At 47.7% G+C, this 14,936-nt stretch overlaps 1 protein-coding gene across 1 annotated transcript in view; it reads right to left on the reverse strand.

Annotated features, from left to right (window-relative positions):
• The window catches only part of DDHD1 (DDHD domain containing 1), a 137,952-nt gene extending 123,769 nt beyond the window's left edge, over nt 1-14,183 (reverse strand). Inside the window, exon 1 of the mRNA XM_030562923.1 lies at nt 13,959-14,183. The gene's annotated coding sequence lies outside the window, so the exon portion shown is untranslated. The remainder of the gene's footprint in view (nt 1-13,958) is intronic.
• Nucleotides 14,184-14,936: the final 753 nt, after the last annotated feature.

Raw genomic sequence — 14,936 nt, forward strand, 5'->3', positions numbered from 1 at the left:
CAGTAGCTTCTTCTGCCAGTGTAGAAAGAATATCTTCTTCTTTTGGACTAATTCATTCCAAATTGAGAAACTGTTTGGGACCTGAAAAAGCAGGAAAGCTTGTTTTTCTTTTCCAGATTATGAACAAACAGGAAAATGAAGGTGAATACAACTGAGCTAGCTGCAGAAGCCAATATTTTAAGTTTCTCATATTGACCTGGCTGACACCATCAATTTAATTTTTTTAATATTTCATTTAACTATTTTAGTTAAACAATTTTAACAAAAACAAACCTGATTTTAAAAAAACATGAATGTTTAAATTCAAAAATTCATGCGCTTGTTTTGTTAAATTATTATATGTTTTCTGTTGAACAAAAAATCTGGAATACATAACGTTGTTGTTTTAGTTAAACAAAAATGTAAATGTCTGTCTCGTGATGTTCTCCTCCTAAAACAGCAAGGCAAGAAAATCCTCCAAATATTAATGATTAATCTGTTGAATTGGAGATATTTATGAAGGCATTGGGAGGTGAACAATCTGCTTCAATTACCTTTGGTAAATGAAATAACCAATCATCTGCTTTCTGATATAGCTGTAAAACAAATCTGAAAAGTTTTCAAAATAAATCATTTTAAAAACATATAGTGTGTCCCTTCTAAAAATGAAACCTACATCTCTGAGTTGTGAATATGTATTAAGGTTATAACAACCAGCAAGAAGGCATTTTTATTTAGTAATCCATGATTAAATCGAGTCTTCCTGACTAGTGATTTAAATCAAATCCACCCTGATGCTAAACAAAGATTCTCTTCTCTTTCCAGATTTAGGCCCTGATCCCACAAACAGTTACACATACAAGCAAGTTACCCATTCAACTCACATCTACAGTCACCCAAGTGGACTAAATGGGAAAAGGAACAAGGAATCCACTCCCTCTGTGAAAAGGAAATGTGAACCTGCCTTATGTGAACTAGCCACTTTAGGTATTCTCCAACAACTTGTAAACACATTTCTATGAAGCACATTTAATCAGTTTATAACATTGACCAGCAGGCTCCAAAACCATAAGACTTTCAATCTTCAGATCTAGTTCAAATATCACATATAATGCACACGAAAGAAAGGGACGCCTCCAAATCCACACTCAGGTTACTACTATATATCACCACAAAATAAAGATTCTGATCCCACTGATTGGAAGAAAAAACTTAATTTCATACAAGCAGGAATCATTCAGCAGACCAGCAATTGTCTGAGGTGAATCCTTTTGTTAATCATTCTTTTTTCAAGCCATTAGTAAAATAAAAGATTCAGAGTGATCAGCTGTTTCCACAGATCTTCTATTAACAATCATGTCAGTTTCTTAATCAGGTAAAGACATGTCTAAACACATATGGACTATTGCATCCAAATATAAAACAGGCCTACAGTTTTTAGGGAACTTAATTGATGGGACTGTATTTTTAAATATGAAGTAATGAGTTTGTGTCACACTTCAGATTACCCTAATTTAATCAGATATATAAAAATCTTGAAATTCAGTTTACATAGGTCTAATATGAAGGTATAGGAAACCAGCACCCTTGGACTTTGTATCTGTAATCCAACTATATACTTTGCCTGACAGGGTGGCTCTTGTTTTTAAACTAAACACAGCAAATTGACAGGAGACTTTCCAGTATCTATGGACAGCAATTCCACAACAAAACTTTGGTTTCCAAAAACATACAAATTTTGAGTGTGTGGCAGGCAAGAGAAGTAGGGGAATAAATATTTTTCTTCTCAGCAAATCCATTTGAGTCTTGTTAATCAATATTAGGAGATAAATTTCAGTAAAGGTTTGTGAATGTTCTTCTGTCTGAGCCTGGTATTTTTCAGAAAATAGCACTGTATGGAAATTATAGAATTAAGCAAGAACCTTATGACACTTCAGATTTTAGTGCCCAACCCAATGAAGCTTGGTAAAATTTAACTGAGGTCATGTAGGGGCAATTTTGCTATCCTATTCAGTAAAACATCTCCACTTACAGGGCTCTAAAATGTCTGTTAAACAGAACTACAATCCAGACTCTGAAGAGCATAAAAACATTCCTTACACAAACACATGCACGCACATTCCGAATAGTAGTAAGAATGGCACTGGATGTATGAATGACTATGGTCAAACAGTCCTTGAGTTCTGTGCCAGTCAAGGCTTATCGGTGACTAACACCTTCTTTGCTGGTAACATCAGAAGAACAATATCTGGAGACACTCAAGGTTCAAGCATTGGTATCAGCTGAACTTGGTATTGACAAGATATACATATTTGAAAGATCTTGCACACATGATCCTTCCAAAGTGCAGATTGTGACACAGACCACTCTCGTTTGCTGCAAAATGAAATTTCAAGCTAAGAAGATTGACCATAATAAAACTGCCATACAACCTTGTATTCACTTGAGCCAAATCAATGATCCAGTCAAGAAATGGCTTTTTAATGAAGTAGCAAAAAAGACAGCCGGAACAAATTAAACTCCTCTAGATGCACGGGAAGTCCTGGAGACAAGTACGTACAATGCAGCAATCAAGAGTTTTGCAAAGAGTACTAAGAAAAATGTTGACTGGTTCATAGATCATTCTGAGATACCGCTGCCACTCATTGAGAATGAAACTTCTGCCTTGATCACCTACAAGTCTACTACTACTGATTCACTCAGCAACCTAAGAGAAGCTTGTAAGGTTGTTCAATTAGCTTCCAGGAGGTGTGTTCAAGAATTTTGGCTAGGTTTCTGTGATAGTACCCAAAGGTGGCTGATGCAGGTGATAGTAGATGGATGGATGGATGAGAACATTAGAAAAGGTCACTGAGCTGATAAAGAACATGACAGCTCCACTGAAAAGATCTGGATGGCAATATCATAACTGATAAAAGGAAGCAACTGGTGAGGTACATTGAGCGCTATGGAATCATATACTCAAGAGACTCTGTAGCAGACTGTTTGTTAGACAATTGCCTGGGTTTGAAGTTATCCACTGGATGCCAAACCTACACTAGAGGAACTTGAACAAAGCCTCAACAAGATTCTCAACAACAAAGCCTCAGGATCTGACTGTTTATCTGCTAAAATCTACAAATGTGCAAAAACAGACTTGCTGCAAAGATTGCATGAGATACTGCTGCTCTGTTGGAAGGAAGAAACTGTTCCACGGGATTTTAAAGATGGCCATTTTATCCAACTCTATAAAAACAAAGGAGACAGAAGTGACTGTAATAACTGCAGAGGTGTATCTCTTCTTAACATTGTAGGAAAAAATCTTAAGCTGTATTCTTATACGTAGACTTCAAACTTTAGCTGAGAGAATCTATCCTGAGAGCCAGTGTGGCTTCTGCTCAGGAAGGTCCACAATAGCCATGGTCTCCTCTGTAAGACAACTTCAAGAAAAGTGCAGAAAAAGCATATTCCACTGTACATGGCTTTTATAGATTTAACAAAAGCCCTTGACATGGTTAGTTGGTCAGGGCTTTACATTGTTCTGAAGAAGCTGAGTTGTCCACCTATATTGCTAAACCTTGTGAAATCCTTACACGATGGCATGAAGGCAACCATAATTTATGAAAACCAAGAGCCAGACTCATTTAACATAAACAATGAAGTGAAGTACGGTTGTGTACAGGCTCCTATCTTGTTTAATATTTACTTCTCATTCCTGCTTGAACATGCGTTGCTCGAAAGCGTGTCTATCTTAGCACTAGACATGACGGAGATTTGTTTAAAATCGCAAGGTTCAGAGCCAAGAGGAAGGTAAAGGAAATCATCATAAGGGACCTGTTGTTTGAAGATGATGCAGCCCTTTAGGCTCACAGTGTTGATGCCTTACAACATCTTAATACCAAGTCCTCTGATTCATGAAAAATCTTTAGGCAAGCAATAAGTCTGAAGAAGGTTGTTACCATGCACCAAGGCTCTTCAGAACCTGTTCCAGATATCACTCAGATGGTATTTGTCTGGATGTTATTGATCAATTTTTCTATCTTGACTCTACTGTTACCAGCAATGTAGATCCTGATGTTGAACTCACTAGCAGAAACAGCAAAGCAGCCAGGAACTTTGGTCTTTTGCAAGACAGAGCATGGAACAATAACAAATTGTCAACTAAAGTGAAAATCCATATTTAAGAGATGTGTTTTATCCACTCCTCTATAGGACTCAAACATGGATGACTTACACACCAAAAGACTAAATAGCTTTCAAATCAGATGCTTGTGTAAAATTCTCCTAATAAGATAGCAAGACAGGGTGACAAATGTGGAAGTGTTAAAATGTGCTGATGTGTCTTTCATGGGAAGGTTGATTAGTAAGAAAAGACTCAGGTGGCTTGGCCAGGTCAAATTAATGCTGGATTATAGGATCCTGAAGACTGTGCTGTACTCTGAAGCATGTGAAGGGTCTAGAAAGAGAGGCACACTACTGTACTGATTTTGGGATGCTTGTAAAGTTGATTTAGTATCCTTTGGAATCTCTGTGGATGATTGGGAAAGGAGTGCCGAATGCTGCTCTGGTTCACAGAATATCAGGGTTGGAAGGGACCTCAGGAGGTCATCCAGTCCAATCCCCTGCTCAGAGCAGGACCAATTCCCAACTAAATCATCACAGCCGGGGCTTTGTCAAGCCTGACCTTAAAAACCTCTAAGGAAGGAAATTCCACTGTTTCCCTAGGTAACCCATTCCAGTGCTTCATCACCCTCCTAATGAAAAAGTTTTTCCTAATATCCAACCTAAACCTCCCCCACTGCAACTTGAGACCATTACTCCTTGTTCTGTTATCTGGTATCACTGAGAACAGTCTAGATCCATCCTCTTTGGAACCCCCTTCCGAAAACAGCTATCAAATCCTCCCTCACTCTTCTCTCCTGCAAACTAAACAATCCCAGTTCCTTCAGCCTCTCCTTATAAGTCATGTGATCCAGCCCCCTAATCATTTTTGTTGCCCTCCGCTGGACTCTTCCCCAATTTTTCCACATCTTTCTTGTAGTGTGGGGCTCAAAACTGCACACAGTACTCCACATGAAGCCTCACCAATGTTGAATAGAGGACAATGATCACGTCCCTCAATCTGCTGGCAATGCCCCAACTTATATAGCCCAAAATGCCATTAGCCTTCTTGGCAACAAGGGCACACTGTCGACTCATATCCAGCTTCTCGTCCACTGTAACCCCAGGTCCTTTTCTGCAGAACTGCTGCCTAGCCATTCGGTCTCTAGTCTGTAGCAGTGCATGGGATTCTTCCATCCTAAGTGCGGGACTCTGCACTTGTCCTTGTTGTACCTCATCAGGTTTCTTTTGGCCCAATCCTCTAATTTGTCCAGGTCCCTCTTTATTCTATCCCTACCCTCCAGCGTACCTATCACTCCTCCCAGTTTAGTGTCATCTGCAAACTTGCTGAGACTGCAGTCCACGCCATCCTCTAGATCATTAATGAAAATGTTGATCAAAACCAGCCCCAGGACCGACCCTTGGGGCACTCCGCTTGATATTGGCTGCCAACTAGATATGGAGCCATTGATCACTACCCACTGAGCCCGACAATCTAGCCAGCTTTCTATCTACCTTATAGTCCATTCATCCAGCCCATACTTCTTTAACTTGCTGGCAAGAATACTGTGGGAGACTGTATCAAAAGCTTTGCTAAAGTCAAGGAATAACATCCACTGCTTTCCCCTCATCCATAGACGCAGTTATCTCCTCACAGAAGGCAATTAGGTTAGTCAGGCATGACTTGCCCTTGGTGAGTCCATGCTGACTATTCCCGATCACTTTCCTCTCCTCTAAATGCTTCAGAATTGATTCCTTGAGGACCTGCTCCATGATTTTTCCAGGTACTGAGGTGAGGCTGACTGGTCTGTAGTTCCCCAGATCCTCCTCCTTCCCCGTTTTTAAAGATGGGCACTACATTAGCCTTTTTCCAGTCATCCAGGACCTCCCCCGGTCAGCATGAATTTTCAAAGATAATGGCCAGTGGCTCTGCAATCATATTGGCAGAGTCAGCCTGTAGATGGATTGAGGCATTGCAAGGTGAACTGAATCAAGCTTTGTGATGATCAGCATTAGAGGAGGAAAGAATCGCTGCTTGGATTCAGAGCACTGCTAGTGAGCAGGTATGCCCTACCTGTGGATAGGACTGTCAGAGAACTCATTGGCGCTCACATCATGCTCTGAGAAGAGCAATGGTGCCACTGAATTCAGACTTGGAAGAGCATAAAACTATGACTTAGAGACACACACATTCTGAATAATAGTAGGGAATCTAGTACTTAGAAGTGAGACAACTACATAAGTTACTTCCACCACCAGCATTCTACGGATAGAATAGACATGTCTTAGAACCCCTTCCCCCATCAACCCTCTTCAAATCCAGGGAAGAGACCTGCATTCTTTCAAACAACAGTAGGCAGAGGCTAACTGAACCAGAAAAGGATAAGTATTAGTCAAATATCTAACATCGTGATTCACGAAAGGTACATAAAGCATGTCCTTAATTTTAAGCATTGACTTCAAAAGGACTTCAGCACAAGCACATCCTTAACTATAAGCATAAGCGCCTTCCTAACTGGGGACCTAAAATGGGACTTCGCGAGCAAACTACACCACAGGGCAGAGTAGCAATGGACAATAGATTAATAGTCTAAGTGAGAAGGTTTCTGAAATGTGAATGCCTATATAACTCCATTAAAAAAAATTCAGATTCTCCATATGGAGACCAAAACCCTTCCTGAAACATTAATGAACAAGAGTTATGCCCTTCCCGCTCTTCTGTTTGCTTTTCTTCCCTCATCTAGATTCTCTCCTCACTATTGCCTCATCTCCCTTTCATCTCCAAGCTCACTGAATGCATTGTCTGCAATAACTGTCTGGAATTCCTCTCTTTCAGTACCATCCTAGAACCTCTTCAATCGAGTGTCAGACCATTACATTCCACCAAAACATTTCTTCCCAAAATATCTAATGACCTTTTCCTGCTAAGAATGCTCAGAACCAGTACTCTCAGTTAGCCAAGACAGTCAGGGACACAATCCCATGATCCAGGTTTCCCTAAACCTCCAACTGCCAAAAGCTGAGACTGAACAACAGGGAATGGATCACTTAAAACTGCCTGGTTCTGTTCATTCTCCCTGAAGCATCTGGCACTGGCCACTATCAGACAGCATACTGGCCTAGATGGACCATTGGTATGACTCAATGTGGCAGTTCTTATGATCCAAGGTGTCATTGGTTACAGGTAAGAAAAAGGTTGGGATTTTTGTTTTAATATGAATTTATGCTTGACAACATTCCTGAAATTTAAACTTTTAGCCAACACATTTCAATTTTATTTTTACAGAAAAATGTACAAATAATTACTTGTGCAATTATATATTAAAGAAAAAGAAGGGAACAAGAGTTGCAAGGACTGAATATTAATATCGGCTGCAGCTATACAGTCAGGTTTCAATATGTCTGTAGGATAAATATAAAATAAAAAAATTAAAGTTAGCATAAATTTGGTTAAGGAAGTATATATGTTACAAAGAAAGACCTGACTAGCAAGTAGAAGGAACTCCTTGAAAATAGTAAGTGATAAGGCCAGAAGGAATAAAGTAGGGAGGATACCTGGTTCAAAGAAGACAAGGGGATGTTTCTAAAAAGAAGGCCTTTGACCAATAGGGATGACTGCAGATGGTTTTAAATAAAACAGAATCTGTCTTAAAATGAGCCAACACAGTACTTCCTTACCCACACAGCAATGTTAAAGCCTATGTGAACTCACATGCAATGGGAAAACTGCTGGACAGCAAGAATGAGGGGAGGAAAGGCCTTGGGAAGAAGGAGGTTGTAAATCTTATCAGGATTAATCCTGGAAATAAGGGTGAACCGCCTCAATTTGGATTTTAGCTGAAGTCAATAATTGGCAATGACATCACTTGTTTGTTAAAGGGTATAAAAAGTAAGCTCTTAAAGGATTCATTGCTAATACCTGCCTCACCACATTGGAGTTGATCAATATGAGTCTAAGCACTCCTGGCTTTAGCCTGTTTGTAAGTATCTAGATCAAATGCTTCAAAATGTTTTGTTACTGCTTGGATGCAGTAAATTGCTTATTATTTAGGCTTTTTTGGCATGTTTAGAGCAATTGTATAAGTTAGACTTTGGATTTAATAAAAATTTGTGGTTAAATTAGTGTTTGGTGGTTTCCCATATTAATAATTTCAATTATTAACAATCCCAGCGACTTCCAATAATTTATTTTGTGTTATTTGCTTCTCTCCTACATTTGCACAGTTTAAATCACTATACTATCAAGCAATTAGGCTATTAGCAAATATCTGTTTAGAGCACTGGTCTCCACTACCAGAGGTCGGAAAGCTTTCATCCCTCATAATAAGTCCAGTCTTACTACTTTGTAATACTTCAAGACTGTTTATTTGACAATTGCTGCACCTAGATAACTGCACCAAATTATTAATACTGCACAGAATGGTCTCTCAACAGAAAGGATATGTACTGGTAACTCAGCCAAATAAAATTCTAATAAGGATTAAACAGCATTAATGTGGAACTGAAAGGTTACCTGCAAAAGGAAAAAAATGGAATTCTACCATTTTGCGGATGAGTGATACACAAAGGCTGCCAGAAAGACTTTTTTTCTGCTTGAAATTCAAAGATGATTTTGTTGGCAACCTTCTTTGGAGTCTAGAGAACCTGAGTATGAGTTTTCAAAGGCCTTAACTGAAGACGCAGGGCATAATCTTTAATCTAGACACCCCGCACACACATCCCAATTGTTTGTTCAGGCATCTGAGGTAAAAAAAAATTAACCAGTAAAAAAATGGATTTTAATGAGTGAAGAAAAATTTCCTTCTTAGTTCCACAAGCTTCTCCTTGGTATTTGTGATGACATAGTCCTTTTAGCTCTGTAGTTGTCCATACAATCTTCCAGGAAAGACCGGGTAGATGAGACCTGAATTTCTCTTTTTGTACTAGAAGCTTAAAAATAGGTTCTCTCTCTCACTTAAAAAAAAAAAAAAAAAATCAACATTTCAGACTCTTTTGCACATCAGCAAAAAAAGGAGGAACAGTGCCAAAGGGTTTCTTCTTTGTAGGTCAACTTTAAGGGAAGTGGAAGTATTATATCCCTCTTAAAATATAAGCAGTATTCTCATGATCAGGTAGGTGATGTCCAAAGGGCTGGGGGAAAAAACATTTTGTTTTTATCTCGACAACAAAATTTTTGGCTCAAGTTATAAATTTTTATTGATAGATGTCAGTTTACAGAATGGACAACCCTGACATGCAGTTAGAATTCAAAATAAAGAACATTCTGAGAACTACAGTTAGCAGCAGCAGAAGGGGATGGATTTATGAGAACAAATTAAAAAACTAAATATGTGTAACTTGGCTAAGTGATTACTAAAGAGGAACAGAGATAAAGACAAAATACCAGTCTACAAATATTTGATGGATGTGAACACCAAGTGGGATGAAATTAAGAATAGGAAAACTAGACTATCAGGATAACCCTTCCTGTCACCACTATGATTAGGCTGTAGAACAGTCTGACTTGCAAAGGAAGGAAAAGAAACTATATTGCTCGGGATTTTGAAAACTAAACTGAGCAAAACTATAGAAAAATGTACTGTAGAAAAAGTCTTGCATTGGCAAGGGGATGGACTGGATGATCTAACAGTCATAGAACTCAGATGGAAGAGACCTATGAATTATTTCTATTTGTAATCAAATATTCATTGCCATGTCAATGGAAGAGACAGAGAATGAAACGTCAAGTTACATATTTATCTAAAGGCCTCCTCCAATAACTTTACGGATTTGCATGGCACCCTTGCTAGGTTTGCAATATTCATTAAATAAATCTCCATTCACTGGGTAAAGATAACATTCTCAATAATTAATTTATTCAAGCTGTAACTCAATCTAGTGGTTCTGATGTTGTAAATGACTCCTCAGATAGATCTAGGATATCTGAAGACTTCTAGTAAGGAAATATTTTAGCAAGCATAAAGTTTTAATCAAGTCCTTTCTGTCACTTGGGCAATAAATTTCCTTGATTAATGAATTATCAGTGTTCATTACTATAGGGCCTGATCTACACTACAGAGTTAGGTCAAGGAAAGGCAGCTTACGTTGACCTAATTACAGTATATCAGTGTCTACATTACAGCCCTGTTTCAGCGGATGCGTCTTACTACAGCAGCATAATTCCACCTGCATGAGAGGGGTAAGACTTATGTCGTGTATTTAGGGCAATGCTGTGTAGACACTGCTTAAAATAGCTGTAGGCTGTTATTCTTGTTCATTTCAAGGCTCCTGCTGGAGCTGTGAAATTGACAAGAAAAGCTGGTAGGGTTCCTGCTGTGAATCTTGCTGAGCTCACAGCTGGGGCTGTAACCCAGAAGCAAAGGGGGGGGGGGGCGCTCCAGCTCTGAGTCCAGCTACTGTCCAGGCTCTCAGCTTCCCATTGGGATCCCAGCTATGCCCTCCCAAGCTCTCAGCTCCCTACTGGAGACGGACAGCAGAAACAGAGCAGTAGGCATCAGTGCATCACAAACTGATGCAGGTTTGCTGGGGCTGGACAGGCTGCCTCACTTGGTAGGAACACTTAAGGACTCAGAAGTAGGAGGAAGATGAGACTCCATACTGGGGCAAAGAGAGGAGGAAACGTGAGAGTAAAGAGGGGGAGTTAGAGTAACCGATGATCAGAGGAAGGTCCCTGAAATACCAGAGGCTCCGTTTATCCATAATCCAACCCTGGTAAGGTCAAGCATTGTTTCCATTAGTTTTCTATGGATAGAAAAGCATCCATCTTCCTTAATCTTCTCAGTACTATGAGTTTATTTTCTCTCTTGTACAGTGCTGCTTTAGGTACTGGTATCTAGGAATCTCTCCTTTCAAACCTCAGAAATCCCTCTCTCTGAGCAGCATGTTATTATTTAAAACATCTGTTACTCAAGACATAATGAGACGGAATCAGCTTCCAAAACGGACAAGGCACAGGATCAATAAATTAAATCTTTAAACTGCTGGTATGCATGGTCTCCTGCCCCACCTACAGCTGTGTGCACTTACTCCTGTTCTGCCCCCCAGCACAGCCACCAGAGGGAAGAGAGCAGCTTTCCCCATTTCCAGGGTGACTTGCATAGTCTCCTCCTTGCAACCAGGGGCCAACTCTGTCCATTACCCATTCTCCCATGGCACAAGTGCCAAGGTTGTTGTAGGTGGGGAGAGATGAGAAGAGGAAGACTTCTCTGCATGCTGCTGGGCAAAGGGGAACAAAGAATAGGAGAGATCTTCATGGTCTTCTCCTCATCGCCTGGTACATCTCTTTAAGAGTCTGTCTACACAGCATTTTGGACTGAGCCTCCCAACCCGGGGTCAATAGACCTGGGGCTAGCAGGACTCATGGCTAGCACTCTTAAAAAACAGCTGTATAGACAACACTTTCAAGTTGTAGCTTGGGCTGGCGTTTGGGCTATGAAGTGTAGGGAGCTGTCTATACTGCTATGATCAGAACACAAGTGCAAGACCCACTAGCTCCAAATCTATCAACCCAGACTGGGAGGCTCGCTCCAAAATGTTGCTTAGACCTATTCTCAAAGGCCCAGAACATAGGGGAAAGAATAGGACGCGTCTCCCAGTTCCCAAATAAACTTCATTTGCTCCCCACTCCTTTGCCCATTCCACCATGGCTCAGGCTGCGTGGGAACCAAGAGCAGTGCCCCCTATGTTGTGCATCTTCCACTACAGCTGTGTCTGTGTGGGGGGGATGATCTGAAAGAGTAGATAAATCCTACTCCTTCAGTGACCTGCAGGGGCTATACCCCCCATGCTCACCCCCACAGGATGTACAGGGAGAATAGAAAGCAGGTGATTACCCCAGTCTCCAGGGGATCTGCACTGCCTCTCGAACTTGTGCCATTCCCATCATGATTCAGGGGGTGGGGGGCCCTGGGGGAGAAGACACAAGTCCCAAGTGTCTTCTTTCCTGAGTCTGTTCTGTCCAGGGTGTGTGTGTGTGGGTGTGCCCTCAAGTACACAAATGAGCCTGATAGCCTCCCTCCCACACATTCGCACTCAGGCGGGACCTGAGGGGAACGGGGGGGGGGGAGAGCCGGCTCCGTCCCCCCCGCCAGGCGGGACCTGAGGGGAACGGGGGGGGGGGGAGAAGCCGGCTACGTCCCCCCGCCAGGCGGGACCTGAGGGGAACGGGAGAGGGGGAGGGCCGGCTCCCCCCCCCCCGCCAGGCGGGACCTGAGGGGAACGGGAGAGGGGGGGGAGAGAGCCGGCTCCCCCTCCCCGCCAGGCGGGACCTGAGGGGAACGGGTGGGGCGGAGAGAGCCGGCTCCTCCCCCCCCCGCCAGGCAGGACCTGAGGGGAACGGGGGGGAGAGACCCGGCTCCCCCCCCCCCGCCAAGCGGGACCTCAGGGGAACAGGTGGGGCGGAGAGAGCCGGCTCCGTCCCCCCGCCAGGCGGGACCTGAGGGGAAGGGGGGGGCGGAGAGAGCCGGCTCCGTTACCCCCACCAGGCGGGACCTGAGGGCAACGAGATTAGGGGAAGGGCCGGCTCCGTTACCCCCGCCAGGCGGGACCTGAGGGCAACGAGGTGGGGGGGAGAGCCAGCTCCGTCCCCCCGCCAGGCGGGACCTGAGGGCAACGAGGGCGGGGGAGAGAGCCGGCTCCGTCCCCCCGCCAGGCGGGACCTGAGGGCAACGGGGGCGGGGGGGAGAGCCGGCTCCGTCCCCCCGCCAGGCGGGACCTGAGGGCAACGGGGGGGGGGGGGGGGGGAGAGCCGGCTCCGTCCCCCCGCCAGGCGGGACTTGAGGGCAACGGGGGGGGGGGGGGGGGGAGAGCCGGCTCCGTCCCCCCGCCAGGCGGGACCTGAGGGCAACGGGGGGGGGGGGGGGGAGCCGGCTCCGTCCCCCCGCCAGGCGGGACCTGAGGGCAACGGGGGGGGGGGGGAGAGCCGGCTCCGTCCCCCCGCCAGGCGGGACCTGAGGGCAACGGGGGGGAGGGGAGAGCCGGCTCCGTCCTGAGGGCAACGGGGGGGGGGAGAGCCGGCTCCGTTACCCCCGCCAGGCGGGACCTGAGGGGAACGGGGAGGGGGAGGCTCCCCCCCCCGCCAGGCGGGATCTGAGGGGAACAACGGGGGGGGCGGGGGCTGGTGGCCGGCTTCCCCTCCCCCGCCAGGCGGGACCTGAGGGGAACAACGGGGGGGTGGCTGGTGGCCGGCTTCCCCCCCCCCGCCAGGCGGGACCTGAGGGGAACGGGGGGGGGCCCCGGCCGGCTCCCCCCCCGCCTGATGGGGCCTGAGGGGAACAACGGGGGGGGCAGGTGGCCGGCTCCCCCCCCCCCGCCAGGCGGGACCTGAGGGGAACAACGGGGGGGGGCAGGTGGCCGGCTCCCCCCTCGCCAGGCGGGACCTGAGGGGAACAACGCGGGGGGGCAGGTGGCTGGCTCCCCCCCCGCCAGGCGGGACCTGAGGGGAAGGGGGGGGAGAGCCGGCTCCCCCCCCCGCCAGGCGGGACCTGAGGGGAACGGGGGGGGGAGAGACCCGGCTCCCCCCCCCCCGCCAAGCGGGACCTCAGGGGAACGGGTGGGGCGGAGAGAGCCGGCTCCGTCCCCCGCCAGGCGGGACCTGAGGGGAAGAGGGGGGCGGAGAGAGCCGGCTCCCCCCCCGCCAGGCGGGACCTGAGGGGAAGAGGGGGGGGGCGCGGCCGGCTCCACCCGCCGCCAGGCGGGACCTGAGGGGAACGGGGGGGGGGGGGGGCTGGTGGCCGGCTTTCCCCCCCCCCCCCAGGCGGGACCTGAGGGGAACAACGGGAGGGGGGCTGGTGGCCGGCTTCCCCCCCCCCGCCAGGCGGGACCTGTGGGGAACAACTGGGGGGGGCAGACGGCCCGCTCCCCCCCCCGCCAGGCGGGACCCCAGGCGGACTCTCACTCACGCTGCCAGTAGACCGGGTAGCACTCGGCGCTGCTCACGTCCACCTCGTAGAGCCCGCCGCGCACGCAGACGGGCGGGCCGGGGCCGTCGCCGGGCCCCAGGGCGCGGTAGGCCAGCTCGAGGCGCAGCGAGTCGTAGCCGATGAAGGGCTTCCAGCTCTTCCTGTCCTCGCGGTAGAGCCAGCGCACCTCCTCGGGACCCAGCTCCCGCACCACCTCGTAGCGGGGCCGCCCGCCGCCGCCCTCCGCCGAGCGCGGCCGCTTCCGCTCGGGCAGCGCGCTGGCCGCCAGGGAGAAGCCGCTGCCGCCGCTCTCGCTGCTGGCCAGCCCGGCGCCCTCGCTGCCCTCGCCGCCCGTGGAGTAGCGCAGCGACGTGCCGGACTCGGCCGAGTCGAACTCGTAGCCGCCGCCGGCCTCGTCGCTCAGGCTGGGCTCGCGGCGGCGGGCGGCGGCGGGCTCGCCCTCGGAGGAGGAGGACGAGAGCGCCGGGCGCAGCGGCGGGAGATGCTCCGGGCCCCGCCCCCCGTCCTCGCCCGCGGGGCCCCGGCCCGAGTGCTCGTAGCAGCGGCCGTAGCCGGCGTCGTTGCCCAGCTGCCAGGGGCCGTGCGGCGGGCCGGGCTCGGGGGACTCCATGCCGCGCACGGGGCAGCTGCCTCGGCCCGCGCGCCCCCGTCCCGGCTGCCGCAGCCGGCTCCCACCCAGCGGGCGGCGCGGCGGCGGCAGCGTCACGCACGCGGGGGCGGTGCGACCCTGCCCTCTGCCGGGGGGAGACCGGCCATGTGACCCCCCCAGTCCCTACCAATGGGCGGGGTGGAGACCGGCTCTGTGACCCCCCCCCCCAGTCCCTACTGACTAACGGACTGGGGGAGATCGGCCATGTGAGCCCCCCCCCCCAGTCCCTACTGACTAACGGACGGGGGGGAGACCGGCCATGTGAGCCCCCTCCCCACCCCCAGTCCCTACTGGTTAACGGGCGGGGG

The sequence above is a fragment of the Gopherus evgoodei genome, chromosome 4 (genome assembly GCF_007399415.2).
Source record: "Gopherus evgoodei ecotype Sinaloan lineage chromosome 4, rGopEvg1_v1.p, whole genome shotgun sequence".
In the NCBI taxonomy this organism is placed as follows: domain Eukaryota; kingdom Metazoa; phylum Chordata; order Testudines; family Testudinidae; genus Gopherus; species Gopherus evgoodei.